Here is a 14,212-nt window from a genome sequence, read left to right as displayed (position 1 = left end):
AAATAACTATTATATCCACGATAGACTGTTTCTCTATATGTGGATCCTTTTTTAAAATAAAACCCCTTACTACTCTAAATAGGGGAATCGGTCCCAAACTCTATCACCCTGCTGTCCCAAAATCACTAGTAACTTGAGAATTTAGACCCTTGACTTTTGTCCAGAATGAAAGGGATTTTCAGGTTTGGTAACATTTTTGGGTGCATGTGTGAGGCTCTGAATTGTGGTAGGTATACTAATAGTTCAGACATTTGTGGAAAATAAGAACCAGTTTGTTTTTCCATTTTTCAAAAATGATAAAAAAAAACTTAAAAAAACCTCTGAAGAAATCATAAGTAAATCATATCCATGATGGAGGACAATACTTTATTGATTATTGATTTATTATTATTATTATTATTATTACTATTATTGAAGATCATCATGTCAAATGAACCAGTTCATTTTACATAAATTAAAAACATTAACTTGGTTTTACCTTCAGTCTCTTGATGGTTCCAGATCAGTTTGTAGATCTGTTAGGGTAAGTAGCAGAGTTTACAGAGCCATTAGAAAGGACACAAGATGAAATACTAGTGTATGCTAAGGAATAGGGATTTCCTTTGTAGAGATTGTTCATGCTGTTGTTTTGATGACATATACTCTAGTATGCCAATAAAATGACAGCTCTCTGATAATGTTTGGCTACCATTTCAGAGACTCCGGCAGGGATATCCAAGATGCTATAAGATCCTGTGTGAATTTTATGTGGAAGAAAAGTTACATTAAAATGGTAATTTTACTTACTATTACATTGGCCTGTTTCAGATAAATTACATTTAAACCATGGGAGATTCTATACTAGCGTTTCTAAACAAGATAACTGAACGAATATCTTTCAGGAATTCCATTTTCTTCTTCAACCATTTCCCTTGTCCTACCTTTCAGTAAAGATTTGAACATTTGAAGATTTAATGTAAAGTGTAAAATATTCATTACTTTATTTTTTATTATTGCAAGATGCTTACACAGTATAAAAATTCCATAACATGACATTTCAAGAGGGGGGGAGATTCCTTGAATACATGATATACAGTGACAGTTGGTCTAATGAAAGGTTATTTTGGACTACATTTCTAGGATGAGAAGGGCAAAGGCCCACATACAAAACTGTTCACAGAATTATACTCCTACATTTATGCCTGGTTTGAATCACAAATACACAGGCAAATTAAGCAGTTCTGCAGCAAAGATAACTAAATACCAATTGCACACAATTGTCAGATATGCTAAAAATGAGCATGCAGTTGAAAAGAACTAAGCCTACAACTGGCTGTATATATTTAATGCATGGTGTGATGCTGCATGGAATATGTGGAACACTTATTAACAATATTACAATCATTATTATACAATTGCAAGGAATCTGACCAGATATGACATGTAAAGGTATCAGTGAAAATGTTATGGTTTGCCAGATATGATAATCTTGTTTATATGTTTGTATCCCCTTTGTATTGTGAGTCAGAGATATGTATGGCATATCTGTATTTCAAATCTTGTACTGTGTTTCTGGGTGACACCCCCAGACAGAATAGCATCAGCACTGCCTAGCCTGTTTGATGGCCCATCCAGGGTCATCAGCTGTAAAATGAACCCATTGAAAGGAGCAGGGGATACACCTTCTGACTCAGCAAGGCATGTAGGGGCAAGCCAGTGGACAGAGAACTCTAAGGCTTTTCCATGCCGTGTTCTGTGACACTTGTGTTTGGGACACAGGAAGTAAAAGCAACATGGCAAAAGGAATATAAAAAGCAGCTGCATCATCTCCATTTTATCTTCATTCCTGCTTCTTACCTCTGGAGCAACTTATCTACAAACTGAAGCTCTGAACAAAGGACTGAATGATCCATACTAGCTGGGGATGTATTCCAGAGGGACTTTCAAGCCAGCAAACTCACCAATACCGCTAAGAACCGGACTTTGAAGTCTCTGTATGTATCTGATTGCTTTATCATTTAACAACTGTCTTCTTATTCTTTCTTTATAATAAACCTTTAGTTTTAGACACTAAAGGATTGGCTGGCAGCGTGGTATTTTGGGTAAGATCTAAAACTAATATTGACCTGGTAACATGGCTGACCCTTTTGGGTCAGAAGAACATTTTGGATAGTGAACAGATTTTTAAATAACTTCTCACTGTACTAGACCTATCTGCTGATTGGGAGCCAGAGAACTGGAATACAATAAAGGAGGCTGTGTGATTTCTTTTTTAGCTTCTTGATAACCAGTGTGGGGAATCAAGAGCACAGTTTGTGACTGGTTGGTAAGTCTAATTTCAGAACTAACCACCAGTTTTGGGAGAATCTGCTCTCCTTTTTGCAGCCTACCCTGACATTGGCATTTTCAGTGAGGGTAACCCTAGGCACACCGGGTCACACATGGAAGTGGGCTTTTTCCTTTAAAAGTATCTCTCAATGAACCCAGTTGAAAGCCCATTGAAGCCAATGAAAGACCCTCATTGGCATCTATGGGCTTTGAATAAAGCTCATGGTGTTTACTTAGGATGCCTACAAGCTGTGATATAGCAGAGCACTTACGTACATGCTTAAATGCTTTGCTGAATAGAGACAGACCTGACCACATGTGTAAAGTGAAGCACCTGTATAAGGCTATGCTGAATAGGGGCCATAATAAAGAACTAAATAAAAATAAGAGAGCTTCTAACTTCTCATCATGGTTATTGCATGAATCTTTTTATATAAATTTTCCCCATGGCCAATACCTCCTGAACTTTGTTTATTCATTTGTCCATTGTATGGTCATTCTTTCATACAGCAAATAGGAAATGAAGATCTCCTTAGATCTTGATGCATTCAGGAAATGTAAGAATCAAAATATTCTTAGTGTTCCCAGGTGATTAGCTATTTTTAAAATATAATTAAAATCAGATTTCGGGAGTCCTGTCCCTACTGAGCATGTCTGCAACATACGGCATATTCCAGATTGACAATTTCTTTAAATTCCCTGCTTCCTAAATTAGATTTACAACAATGCATCCTGAACAATAAAAATATTTATACAGTACATGCCCTTTCATGAAAGACTGAAGTTTCAGTGAAATCCATTGTCTGTTCACACAGCTGTTCAACATTATTAAAATTAAAGCAGATTTCAAATCGTGGAAACAGCAGTTTAAGAAGAAAGCTGTAGCTTGCTTTGAACATAATCATATGAAGCGCAGATGCACTGGTTGCCTTAATTGTGTGACTGATTGAGGGGTTTAATGACAGAAAGATCAAAAAGATTAGTATCTGTCACCAGTGGAATACTAGAATCTCCATTATCCCCGAACACAGTTAACCGTGCCTAAAAAGTTTGCATGGGTAGAGGCAGGATTAGTTATCCTGAGACAATAGAACAGATAAAATTCCACATGGATTTACACCAGGTGTGCACAGGTTTTATATCATGATAGAATTTGACCAGTGACCTTATCTTTGGATGTCACTTATTGTGAGCATCAATTTGACTTTATGGCATTCAAGTCTTCTTTTCCACTTTTTGCTGCCATGGCACATCTCAGCATGATTCTTTCATAGAAAGCTCTTTGATCCCCAGTGGGCACTTAAGACTCTCAGAACTAATAGGTTATAAAGTTCAGTTTGATTGACTGAAACTTAGTCATTTTCCAGCATTTCAATAATGATGAACTGACTTAATTATCATTTGGTTCAAGAATTCAATGGATGTTCAGAAACATGAGAATGTGAAAATTCAAGGCATGAAAGCAATTGTTCAGGAGATAATCATGACATTCAGAAAAACATGTAATAAATACACACTCTGCTAAACTGAGATGGTTTTATAAAGGACAGAATAATATGAACTCAGCCATACAGGCAACATGGAGCAGAACTGTGCAACTTCAGACAAACTCTTTTTTTTTTTAATATGTTTGGCTAACAGAGAAAATTACATCAGGAAAAAGCTAAAATTTCTCTCCAATGCGTATTTGCCTCTAGTTTATCTAGTAGACATGTCAAAGAAAATCACTCAGATGAGTCACCTACCTGGGATAAGTCTGCTTAAAGCAAAAAACAGTATCATAGTATACAATAGCAGATTGTTGTTTTATAAAAGAGTTTAAAAATTCACAGAACATTTCTGTATTTAATAAGATTACCTAAACCTAGGTTGTTTTCTGCTTTAAAAAGGCAGAATTCAAGAAAGAAAGGATGGACCCTTAGTTGTTTAAGGAAAACAGCTGAGAGCCTTCACTGTTTTTGCTTTGAAATTGGGGCTGGTTAGGGAGAAATCAACTATAACAAGTTATTCAGTACAATGCATAACATTAAACGCTACCTTCAAATATTTTAAACATTAAAACTCAAACAGCATTTTAAAAGGTTTAATCACAGAAAAGCAGAAATAAATTCAAGGTATATCTTATTATCCCTTTACTTCATAGAAAAAAGAGAATCAGAATTCTTGCACAATTTACTTACATTTTTTCTAAGCTTATATACACATGCTGCACTTCTCTTAAGAATTTTGTATGGTCATTAATGTAATATATTTAGTTTTCATTTGTGAACTTGTTTCAGAATTTAACTTCTTGAGTGTTTTCTGAAATAAAAATATTAACCTAAATTCATGGCACCATGATAAATCTATTATGATAGTACTAGGAGGAATGGAGAGGTAACAGAACTTCTATTTAAAAAAATAAACACTATTGTTTTCATACTCTAAATATATATATAAATGTCTTTAAATTCACAGGATTATTTTCTGCAGGGTTTTTTTTTCGGCACGGTTGTCAGTTTGGTACTGCTGAAGGGATGCCGAGTTAGCTAGAAGCCCCCTTTACGCAGCATTCCCTCTTCCTCCCCAACAAGCCCATGGATGTTCTGTGCGGATCTGTCTCAAACTAGAGCAGTCTTGAGGTTCAAATTAAAGCAGCCTAGCAGGTAATTTACACTGGCTGCTACAGGTTTCCTCTGCCTGTGACCCATGGTCAGGTTTCCTCTACCATGGTCAGGAAGAGCAGAGTCATAGCAGTTCTAAACCACTCAAGGATTTACCGATGCTGGACACTGGGAAGCTAATAACTCTGCATGAGCAGATTTATACAAAGTTGCCCTAGTGCCCTTGAGGATCAGGCCTGCACCAACCATTTATTTTTAGCCTGTGACTGCTGATAAAGCTTTAATGTATGTATTGTGTTGTTATAGACATGCTGGTCCCAGGTTATGAGCGAGATAAGGTCTCTGAGGTAAAATATATCTTTTATTGGTAATATATCTTTTGTAGTGAGAGAGACAAGCTTTTGACCTTACACAGAGCTCTTTTTCAGGTCCTTCTCTAAAGCTTTAATTTGTTCAATTTATAATGTTTAAAATAATGGTATTACAAAAAAGGCTAATCATCACCATAGGATCACAATAGGATTACAGTTCAATATGAATCAGTGGCTGTAAAAATGATGGAAAGTTTGACAGGTTTCTGACCTTAGAAAGCCTAAGTCAAACTCCCATGCTGGAGGCTTGAACTACAACTCACAACCACATTATTCTACTTCTGAAACCAACAGCTACTCCAGCACAAAACTGGTTTAACAGTTTAGAGAACAACACCCAAATGAGCCTGATTCTCCACTGCTTTGCACTGCCACATGTAGTCATTTACATGTGTGCAGAGTGGTTATGAAAAGATGAACTGCCCATTTAGATTTAACCATAGTTTATACCCACTTTTTGGAATTGTAAAAGACTATGCAAGGTAATGGGGAATTAGGCCCAGTACTTAGGAATATTAGGTGGCCTGGACTTCAGAATAGCAAGAGTGAATTATGAATTGAATCCTTAATTCTTGGAGGGCAATACCCCGCAGAAAAAAACATTACAGAATCACTTCCACTTGATCTCGGGGGTGGGGGGGGGAGGGATGATTTTGATCTCACACTAGTGAGAATTAGGTGGAGCTTCTCTGAAGTCAATTCCTGCTTGACGCTGAGTTACATCAGTGTATAGTACTTAAGATCTGACTCAGGTTGATAGAATATAGCACAAATGCATTATACTAATGAATGTGACACTCTGCATGCAAACAAGGTAATAATTTGTTATATTACATTGATGCTTTTCAGTAGTCTTGCTTAGGATGAAGATTAAAGACATTGAAATAACAATGACAACATGGCTATCCCCAGCTGGAGGATAGCTGTTTGGGAGAAATTACCCGCTGATTGAGTTACACTGCAGCAGATATAAAACTATCCCCTGGATCATGGAGCCACAACCAGCCCTTTGAGAGCACTCCGTCCTTCACCTCCACCCCCAACTATGTCCAATACACACTGGGCCTAGCAAAAGATCTGGGCCTAAAATTAGGCACCATTAAAATATGGAAGAGTTAGTGAAAAAAAAGTTCCACTGTTTGTTTGTATTTTAAAAAAATGTTATGCACCTCTTTTGCCAAGGCAGTTAAGTATGTCAGTAAAAAATTGCTACATTACTGAATTTATCAAGTCAGAGTTTTCCCACATTCCCTCTTCCAGATAACTTTTCTTTGTTAGTGTATTTGTTCTGTTAATTAAAAAAAAGGCAAACAAATATATGAGGCAGTGATGAAATACCAGTTTTTACTAACTTCTGCTGCTGTGTGAGACTTTGAGTACTCAACACCAGAGCTGTGTGATAACTGGTTTTATGGTCCACTGGCAGTTCAAAGCAAAAATCACCTCTTTTTTTTTGCGGGGGGGGGGAGGGGGGGGGAGGGAGGAGGTGTTGAACTGAAACCAACAAATGGGAAAAAAGGTAGAAAAAAAACTAGTTTGGCTGAACACCACATTCAGTTAAAAAGGAAATATTTCATTCGATGCATTTTTAAGAAGGGCAAAGGATATGAAAGGCTAGATTCACAAAATCAGAGGTGATGTTGTTCCACTTATACCCAATAGCCTAGTGGTCAGGATACACACCTGGAATGTGGGATACCTAGGATTGCAACCTGGCTCAGCAGCAGGGATTTGAACTCATGTCTCCCCCACTTCCCCTAATAGCAGACTATTAGCACCTCTGGGCTGAGTCTCTCTCAATCTCTCCTGTTGAAGCTGATCCACTTTGTATAAACAATTTGAATAGTCATTGGCCCAGAGAAAGTGTAAGAATGACTCTGTAGCTTCATAGTTAGAGCACTGACAGATCTGGTGGGAGAGCTGGGTCTGTCTAGAGTGGGGACTTTAACCTTGTATTCCCAACATCCCAGGTAAGTGCCCTAACCACAGGATATTGGTATAAGGGTTATAACCGGTACTCTGCCCTCCCATCAGATTTAGCATTTGTAATAGCAAGAAAGGTTTGGAGTGCCTTGAAGGTGTCCCATGCTTCCAGGAAACAAGATGGGGAACGGTTTTATCCACTACATTGTATCTATTCAGTTCTGATCATACTTCACTTGAACTATATAGTAGGTATGATGCTCTCACCAAACACAGTAGGCTAACATGTGAGTATTATTCTATAACCATTATTTTTCAAAACCTGAAGCTAACGACACATAATCAACCTTTTACAGATGGGCTTTCCAAGAAGTGTAAAATAATGATCCCATGCATCACTGAAGCTGTGGAGCATATGGGCTGCTAAATCAGAGATATTCACACATAAGCCAAAAGTTGGACAAGGCCTTACAAAAAGAGACCACCTCTATGGAAAACATTTCTGCAAAGTAAGCAGGCTAGAAGTAGAGTAGGACAGAAATATGCTTTTCTAATTGCTAGGCAACTAATTTTCAAGCTGCATACATTCATCAAGCTACTCATTTGTGCCTATTTGCGCACACATCACAGTTCTTTCAAACAAACCTAGAAATCTAGAAGACTATAGGTTTTGATTGAAGTAAATGGTTTTATTTCCTTACTAACTGTGCTAATTCAGCAAACTGGAAGTAGTGAGCTGAATCATCACACATCTCTGTAAGCATCTTTAAAATGCTAGCTGTAAAAGGAATATGAATTTTATACCTATTCATAAAACCAACAAATACTCAAACTCTGAATCTTTTGAGAGATTTGCTGAACTGTACAATGAAGTAGAGGCAAGTCCATAATAATGCTTTAATAAGAATTAATAAAAGCATTTGGTACAGTACAGCCACTTCCGGCGTGCCTTTTATTTTATCTCGTAATTATATACTGTAGATAACTTTTTTGATTTTCATATGAAAAGGTCCACCATGCCTTCAAAGGACATATATAGCAGGGGTTGCTAACAACTGGGATTAAATGTGTCCTTAGAACAAGGCCCTGTGTAGGAGTCAGGGTGAAGCCACCTCCTGCTCTGGGGAAGAGAGGGCTGGGGAACAGGGAATACTGGAACTCAGGAGGCAGTCCTTGAGCACTGCAGCATGCTTGGAGGGTGTACATTCATCGGAGTGCGATGGCCCCGATCAGCAGGGAAGGCTAAGTCTTGCCTTCTCTTCACCCCTTTCCAGGTAATTTTCTCCCTGGAGAATGCAAGGACTAAGTAACCTTTTTACACAGAGACAGATATTGTGACTGGGCTTTGCACAACCACATGGGCAGGGGATTGGCTACTTGTGTGCCCTTCCCCCACCCACAAATGTGCAAGGGCTAATAACAATCTGTCTCTGGATATTTACTACCTGAAGCAGCTAAATGGATGAGGACAGTAGCAATACTATGGTGCAGCATACACCCATTCTTCATTTCATTATATGTATTTATTTTTATTTATTTTTTCCCTACTAAAAGCCACTGTCATTTGTGTGTTGAAGTATATGGGTACTAGAAATATACTAGAATAAGGGTAGAAAGTTAGAAGATTTGCCCCACAATCAGGCCTACTGTTTTGCTGGGAAGGAATCAAAATAGCCATGCAACAAATGAGAAATAGAAAGGTTGGATGAAATGGGTTGTAAGGATCAAAGTGATATAAGGCTGATTTAAGATCTTCTTAACTAACCTGACCCCCACAATTTTGGTTTGGTTGAAAACATTTAATTCAAACTTAAACAGCTGTAATGTGCAACTGAACTTCATCATACATGAACAAGTGTAAGAGTAGTGAAAAGAAATGACATTTAAAATAAGCTGGTCAACAGTGTGCTTCATGCTTCTCCAAGTGTACTATATGCATCAGCAGTGTAGTAAAAGGGCTTTCAAGATCTGAGTCAAATGATGAATGTTTAATTAAAGGGACTTTAATTAAGGTTGTTTTTATCTCATTGCCATTTGATCAGAGAAAACCAATTTAGTGTGTCTTTATAGCTTTTATTCAAGAGCATACACAACTGTAAGGCTAACTAATTTAATATATTTCCCCAAAATACGAAACAATATAAAAATGAGTCTGAACTTTATTTATTCAATTTGCATTGTAACTGCAAAGTGTTAACAATAGTACAAATTAAAACTGGTTAAAAATAAAGCTATTTGAGACCAAGCATTGGTTAAATGACTGCATAAGCACATACAAAAATAGACCAATAACTGAATGGCTTCCTTAGCCTTTTTATCCCTATGCAGTTTACTTAGCAGATCATGCTTTTCCTTGTGGAAAGAATGAGTTAATGTTACAATTTTCACATACCCAGGGTGACCACTAGTAATTGTGGTCAGATTTGCTTTGAATCTAGGTTAATTGATGCCCAATGTTAACTCTTACTATGAGTTTATATGCAGGCATTTTTGTTGGACACACCCTAAAAAACGCTAGAACAAGTCATTCCTGGCAGGCATCCTTGCACAGGTACCCAGTTAAGGACGGGGGGAGGGAGAAAAAAATACTCAAAGAAAGAGGATCTGCTAATTGGCTTCCTTGGTCTGTGGAGCTACAGAGACAGTCAAGAATGGCGGTTTGGGAAACTAGGCAATGTCTTCTGGCTCTGGTACTATAATGCTAGAGGGCATTGGTTTCAGGTCAACTGGCTAGTCTACAATGACTTTGGGCTTGTCTGTATGGGGACATCCAAGAAAGTTAATCCCAATTAACTAAAAGGTGAGAATTTGAAGTGGATTAGTTAAATAGCCTTAAATCCCTGAATGAACACCCTCATTCAGAATTAAGGTGGTCTTAATTTGATTTAGCTAAATTACTTTCCAAAGTAAAGACCACTAATACACACAGGGATTTAATATCACCTAACCAAGCAATTTCAAATTCACACCTTTATTTAATTTGGATTAATTTTTCTGGATATCTCAACTTTCCTTAGAAGATAGAGTAGGAGTAGCAGCCATCTTGTTGTTACCATGGTGATCTACAAGGAGTATATTTCTTCATTTACCTACTCTATTAACGTTGAAATTCAAGCTTGTGTCATATCACCGCAATCTTCTGAGTGAGTCGGAGGTCACAGATTTCACACCCCAACCTTGTTGTCCCATTCTGGTCAACTGAGGACAGTCTCTCACCTTTGGTCCATTCTTCGGATCCTCCTTCCTTGAGGGATGGTTCTTTGTCATGCCCACAAATCCATTTGTTTTTCCCCAAGTAAGTAATAAGAAGGGAATAACAGGAGATGATGGCTCCACCAAAGTTGACCCTAATAAGAGAACTTAAGACAAGCATCAAGAATCCTAAATGGCTTCTTGACACTTGTAGCCCGGCCACTACTTATGACTCATTGTCCTTTGACTCAGAAAAGCTGTTCCTTATTCATTCGTACATCCCATGCTTACCCTTACTCAAAGCCTATGAGATCTCATGGCCACAATAAGGAATTACAGAACTCCCTATCCGGAAAACTGTGTGAAAGATTATTTTGCTTTATCAAAGCTCAAAGCCAAGCTGCTTCAAAAAAATCACCTGGTAAATCTCATTAAACAAAACTTATTGCAGCAAATTAAAGTTTATTCTTAATGGTGGCATTACTATAGGCTTATGTGTCCTACAGAAGGCCTTTCCCTAGGGAACAAAAAAAATAGAATTTTCAAAAACATACGGTGAACCCCCACCATTAATAAGTGGCTGCTTTTCTATGTCTGAAAAGTCTTCAGTTTGTAATTTATTTTAGAGATTAATGGTTTAAAGGAGTTCAAATTAGTCCCAGTTGTCATGTTATGCCAATGTAATGACATTGTTATGTGTAATACATCATCAGAGTGACACCTCTGTAGCACCGATGGGCAATGAAAGATAATGGATTACAATTACAATGAAGGACCATGAAAAGGTGAGATTCAGAGTTTCCAATTATTTCTGCTTGGGTAAAAATCCTTTTGGAATGCATGATTTCTCCCTCCCACTCCCTTTGTCTTTTTTATTTTCTGTTTCATTAAGCTTAAAACGTTGGTAACCACCAGTTCATCTGCAATTTATCACAACATGTTTATTAGTGATCATTGGCCTAAAAGACACATTTATTGCTATGAGAATTTATTCCAAATTCCAGAATTGGAGAATTACTGGTATAGAAAGTGCCAGAGTAAAACTGCAGATACCAGGGAAGTGACTTCAATATGGTCACAGTAATTTTCAGAATCCTACATTCATATTGAATAAATTCTGAATAGTCCTCAATTGTGGGAATTGGTCACATTCTGAGTTCTTGAGTGCCAACAAAAATGGACTGGGGATTCCCACTACAAACTGGATTCTGTAGAGGGGCAAAATTCTGATATCCAATTTTAGAGAATATGCCTGGGAAGTGATAGAAAATCAGAGAAGATGGGAAAGCGGAAAAACAGTGAGTGAGAATCAAAAACCAGTGGGGAAAAAAAAGGAAAGGGAAATGAAGCAACTAGGAAGCAGAAAAAGGAAAGTGGGAGTGAAAAAATGGGAAAAGAAAATTAGAATAAATGCAAAATATAAAAATAAGTTTGTGAATAATGTGAATTTGTCATTGGCCAGCACTCCTTAAGGATGACACTTTGGCAGCTGTCACTCTTTCTTACTAATATGAGGAGTATAAGGAAGGTTTTGTCCCCATTATGAAGAGACAGCTCTTTCTCAGAACCATCATAAAGTCATTCTACACAACAAAGGAGAAGAAGGGATAGCATGCATTGTACATATGATTGGCTGTGGCATCCATCCAAGCTCATAGCACAGCACTGACTGGCTCTAAAGGTGTTCAAATCACTCACTTTTCTCTAATAGCGAGCAATTTGCAAAGTAGCATTGCACGAATCTTCGGCGTTCCATCTCAATAAGCATCCAAAATGCTTGTGTAAATTTGCATAGCTTCACTGAAGTCAATATAATCATGCTGCCCTAGAGCAGTGGAGGATCTGTCCCTGAACATCCATCTAAACCTTTTCTTGAAATCCCCCATGGAACAGGTAGCCTGTAAAGAGTCTTGTACTTCCAGTTTCCATTGGCTGCTGATAGGCATGGGAAATTAAACACAGTTTCAAACCTCAGTGAAGATTAGATTTGGCTTGAGGGAATTGGTGAAGATTTATGTCAATTCTTTTGAAAGAATCTGGTTCACTCCATCCCTAATTCAAATGTCCAAGGACAGCAGTGGATGTTTGGGTACAAAGATATTGTCTTAGAAAGTATTCAAAAACACTCCATACAGATGTGCCTGAAGATACTAAAGAGGTAACATTTTTAAAAAAGCAAATCAAACTTTTATTGCAGCACACCTGTACTTGTTAAGTAGACTAAATTATGTATTATGAAGTTGCCAATTTATATGAAACAATTATACTGCCTAAGTGTTTGTAATCTCACTGTCCTTTGGGATGTTTAAGAATGAGATGTTTCATCCTCACATTCCTTTTAAAAAAAAAAATCTTCATAAAATGTTGCCAATTAATACAAACTATATATAGAAAAGGGAAAGATGTGATATCTCTAAACTCCTTTAAGTCCTATATAATACAAAGCCCACAAACTGATCCAAGTATAGCACCATAAATCACATACAAATATTTTCTCTTTGTCCTGGTCTACACTGAAACATTATATTGGAATAGCTGTGTAACTGAGGAGTGTGAAAAAACCATACCCCTGACTGACACAGCAATGGAGACATAACCCCCAGTGTAGATAGAATAGTGCTAACTTGGTTTGCGGCGGTGGTATTGATACACTGACAGAAGCACCCGTTCTATCTATGTAGAGTTTACACTATGGGGCTATGCCAACAAAACTAAGCTGGTATAGTCTCCACAATGCAGATGTACACTTTTTCTCCCTTAATTCCATTAACATTTTGCTGTATGTTCTCCAATAATTCCATTATGCTCTACTGCTCTGTTTTAGACTATTTTGGGAAGGAGAAAGGAGCCAAATTAATCCCTGTTGCAATTTTGTTGATCTTCTTTCCTATAGTCGTTGGCTATCCAACAATACGAGGATGACGTCTGTCAGGAGAAAATAGCCATTCTTGAGACTTAAGATAGCCAACCAACACTACCTTAGGAAGATGCTTATATCGGATGGGAAGATCACCTCACCAATGCCAGCGTTCTCTCTGCAGCTAACATCACCAGTGTTGACGCAAAGATTATGAAACATCAGCTTCGCTGGGCTGGTCATTGTGTGTGGATGGCTGACACTTGTCTTCTGAAGCAAGTCCTCTTTTCTCAACATAGGCTATGTCTACACTGCACTTTTGTCAGTAAAACTTTTGTCTGTCGGGGTGTGACATAGCCTTAGTCATTCTACACAACAAAGGCTTTAAAGGTTTTTCAGCGTATGTTACAGGTGGTTGCTTGGAGAAAGCACAGCTGCTGGCCAGGATGCTGTGCCCTTTTCTTTCTCCTCTGCCATTTCTCAGCCTCTTGAGCAAGGCAATTCACTTCAAAACAGGCTGAGTTTGATGTATGATGCAACACCAAACCATTACAGTCTTTTGCCAGCCAGCTCTTCCCAATTCATGGAGTCAATGCATCCCTTCTTAAGATATACTTTCAGGATGTTCTAGTAGCATTTTCTCTGTCCCCGCAAGTTCTCTTACCATGACTAAGGCTATGTCTACACTGCACACCTTATAGCAGCATAGTAAAACTTTTTGTCAGTAAAACTTTTGTCGGTCAAGGGTGTGTTTTTTCACACCCCTGACAGGCAAAAGTTTTACTGACAAAAGTGCAGTGTAGACATAGCCTATGTTGAGAAAAGAGGACTGCTTCAGAAGACAAGTGTCAGCCATCCACACACAATGACCAGCCCAGCAAAGTTGATGTTTCATAATCTTTGCGTCAACACTGGTGATTTAGCTGCAGAGAGAATGCTGGCATTGGTGAGGTGATCTT

This window comes from Chelonia mydas, chromosome 2 (genome assembly GCF_015237465.2).
Source record: "Chelonia mydas isolate rCheMyd1 chromosome 2, rCheMyd1.pri.v2, whole genome shotgun sequence".
In the NCBI taxonomy this organism is placed as follows: domain Eukaryota; kingdom Metazoa; phylum Chordata; order Testudines; family Cheloniidae; genus Chelonia; species Chelonia mydas.
This window is presented reverse-complemented; position numbering follows the sequence as displayed.